The sequence below is a fragment of the Schistocerca serialis genome, chromosome 1 (genome assembly GCF_023864345.2).
Source record: "Schistocerca serialis cubense isolate TAMUIC-IGC-003099 chromosome 1, iqSchSeri2.2, whole genome shotgun sequence".
In the NCBI taxonomy this organism is placed as follows: Eukaryota; Metazoa; Arthropoda; class Insecta; order Orthoptera; family Acrididae; genus Schistocerca; species Schistocerca serialis.
The window spans coordinates 815,498,123-815,502,050 of record NC_064638.1 but is presented as its reverse complement, the minus strand read 5'-3'; positions in this window follow the sequence as shown (position 1 = coordinate 815,502,050).

The window sequence follows — 3,928 nt, the reverse complement described above, 5'->3', positions numbered from 1 at the left end:
ATCACAATTTGAGAAGAACAGTGATATCCATCCCTACAACAGTAGAGGGAAAAATGACCTTTGTTACACACTGCTAAAGCAAACAGTAGCTCACAAAGGAGTTCAGTATGCAGCAGTAAAACTTGATGATCACTTGCCCAGTAACATAAAATGTCTGACAGGTAGCGAAACAAGTTTTTAAATGGAATTTAAAATCATTTCTCCTGGACAACTCCTTCTATTTCTTGACGAGCTTCTATTTAAAAACTTATAGCCGGTTGAAGAAGAAAGAAAAGTGTACCTGCATGAGTAGGATTAAAAATAATGTGTTCATTAATGTAGTATAATTAATTATGTATACATATCCTGAAAAATGGCATTTCGATAAAAGAATTGTTCAAATGATCTACTGGACATCTAACTAACTAAAAAACTAACTATCATCGTCTCTGACTTGTTTCTAAACTCTTCTCTGTACACAGTGCTATGAAATGTGTTCATATCCTTCTTCTTTTGGCGCTTTATTAAATTCAATAAGGGAACCATACCCTGATCGCGAAAAACATCCCCATGCGGCAACAAGAACTCCGTACTTGGCACTACACATGATTACAGATGCCACTCATAAGGCACTTACCAAACACAAACCGTTCCATCGGGTTGCCACAGGGTAGAGTGTGATTCGTCACTCCAAATCAGTCTTTCGCAGTCATCCAGTGTCCAGTCGCGTCCCACACAAGACCACCACAAACGTCTCTTACCTCTGACTGCAGAAATGTATGGCTAATGAAGTGTTCGACAAGTGTAGTCCATTCTTTTCAACTTCCTAAGCACAATCAGTATGGTACTTGGAGTGCTCCTAACACTTTGTAACTCTCGCAGTTTTCATACGACTTCTGGTCTGTCGCGTTTCCATTTCACAGTCACGTCATCAACAGTCGGCTTGTGCAGCATTAGAAGGGCTGACATGTTCCTGATGGATTTGTTACTCAGGCCCACCTCTGACGTCACTAAACTCTCCTGACGGACCGACTTCGCCTACTGCTTCTCAACTGAAAACACAATAGCGTACTCTTCGTCTCCTGCGTGGCGGATTCGCCAGTCTTGACTTTTGATCGGGTAGTGCATAGAAGGTAACATCACTTTTATTTCGTGAACCATTCAAGATATCGGAAAGCCGTTTGTAACAAATCGTTGTATGCTGAAAGACACATCATTTCGTTCCACAGTTAATCCTGTTAGCTACTGAAGCATATATATTTTTAATGCAATTATATACCTTTCGACATCATTCAAAAGCTTTTGAAAAGGCAAGTGCAGTGATACAATGTTTGTGACTACTGGCAGGTCAAACTTTTTGCAAAAATATCCAAAAAATGTGCAAAAATAGAACGGTAAGACAGCCGAAACAAGCAATTACTGCAATGTAAACGCCGGCGACTGGGTCCTTGAGCCAGGCTGCACCATTGTACCACGACTTCAGTTGAAAAACTACCGCAGGCTACCGTGGATTGTCGTAAGTAAGCGTAGACTCCGGCAGTTTTCCTAGTAACTTTGGTCAGTGAAGGTCTACCCTAGATTCCCCTAAAAACTGGAAGCGGTAAACCGTCTAGAAACTGAATGAGGATATATATAAAGGGCTGCATAACCTACGGAAAAGTTTTGTTCCAAACAGTTCTCCGCCTGTCTGTCACTTAAAAATTATCAGTATTCATAACAAAACAGAGCTTTTCAATATTTAATTCAGATTTTATTCGAAAATAATTGATTTGTAACGTGATAAGAGGGATGCTGTAGTATATATATATAAAATCACATAGCGCTGTAAAACGCAAAACAAAAGTGTATCAAACATCGCTTCAACACTTCGCATATATCAACTTTCGCATGTATCAATAATAACAAGAAACTCTTGCCTTATTATTTTTTAGTAAATAGAACATTCTTTCCCACTTCACCATGATCAAAGGCAAGAGTTTCCTGTTGTTATTGATACATGCGAAAGTTGATATGTGGAAAATATATATATATATAGTATGCGTGTGTGTGTGTGTTTATACATGTTAACTGTTCTTGCATCACAAGTAATTGCTTTGGTTACATAAAAGCTCAGAAGTTACGTGAGCAACTAATTTTTATTACTTATAAAATGCAGTTTGTGTTGTACGGATATAAAATACAGAACGGACTAACACTAAATGATGTACACCTCTAATTATGTGCAAACAAACGATCAAACAAAATGCGAAGAGAAATCATCGGCCACAGCTTCTCTCTTACTCATTCATTTATGTGTATTTCTCTTCCAACGATACCAGTACTACATGTAAATCTATCATTCATTGCATAATTTATGTAGTGTACCAAAACCACTGAACTGTAGATCGTAAGTCTAATAACGCCTTTCGCGTACTTACACGTTTCCACGAAAATTATTGACTTCAGTTTAAACACATTTGAAATAGCTTTCAAAATAGGCTAGAAGTTAGCAAAAAGGTCCACGTACAAAATCGTAGTTGTCCCTGTGTATTTGTCGTTCAAAAAAGGGGCAACAGGCTATATCTTCCATGTTAGTAAAGTGAAACTGCACATTCTGACCCTGATGGGCCAGTCGGGAGTGACCGACCGCCGTTTTATCCTCTGCCAACGGCATCATTTAATATCATATGGAGGGGTATGAGGTCAGCACATTGCCTCACGGCCATTTTATGCTTTCTTGACCTTAGTGCCTCTACTTCTCAATCAGCTAGCTCCTCAACTGGCATCAAAAGGCTAGGATGCACTCCATTCTTGTCCTCCCATCGAGAAACAAGAAAAAATTCCTTGGCAGTACTGGGAATCCAACCTGGGACCTCTGCACTCCAGGCAGACACGCTTACCACCGAGTTACAGAGGCATACTTTTACCTTGGTGGCGTAGGCCAGCCTTCTTGCTGCATATAATGTCGGAGCCTGGCATCCGAACCACACTTGCAGGTCATTTTCCTGCAATAGCCGATTCCTTTCCAAATTTACACTTGTTTTTGGTTTTTCTTCAAGCTTGTAGGCCACCGTTAACAAGCGTTATATCATTGTACTCCCTTTTTAAGAGCTTTCGAAAGGCAGTGAAATGTACATTGTTCCATTTAAAAAGTATGTGTTTCTAATTCTCAGTTTGTACAAAATTATTACACTTCTGCGTACTATGATCTGCCAAAAACCTCGTTCCAGTCGCGAAATAAAGGGGATGTTACGTCTTACTTCAGTAAAACAACATTCGTTCTGCAAAACAATCTAAACTTCAACTCGCCAGCAGGCAACAGATAGCAAACGACAGAACACAGAAATCAGAAAGAGCGAATTCAGCAAGGATCATGGTCTGTCGCATCGCGGTGGCGTCATAGTTACGCTGCACTTCTGAAGCAAATTACCCAATTCACTCTGCTAGACATGTAAATACATTCTCACACACCAGGCTTTCACGCTCCCAGAATTGAATTACAAATAGTTCCATCCTCTAGATCTTACCAAGATTTTAGGCAGATCTGCCTTGGTTTAAAGCAAGTGCATTAACTAGAAATTCCCTCCCAAACAGTAGCAACTGGGACAGCCGCTGCCCCGTTTTCAGCTCATCTGGTATATGCCTGGAAAGAACCAGACACTACAGTAGGTGAGACTACAAAAGCCCATTCTGCCTTCAGGGGAAAAAATAAAATATTAAAAAACTGAAAACCCGCCTCGATTGCGAAAAAAGCACCTAGTGTTAACCCAGGTTTCGGAGTAGATAACTATAAACAACAATAAAACCCACAAGTACCTGAGAAGACCTTCGTCAATGATCATTGACGAAGGTCTTCTCAGGCACTTGTGGGTTTTATTGTTGTTCTGAAGAAGGTGTAGTTATCTACTCCGAAACCTGGGTTAACACTAGGTGCTTTTTTCGCAATCGAGGCGGGATTTTAGTTTTTTAA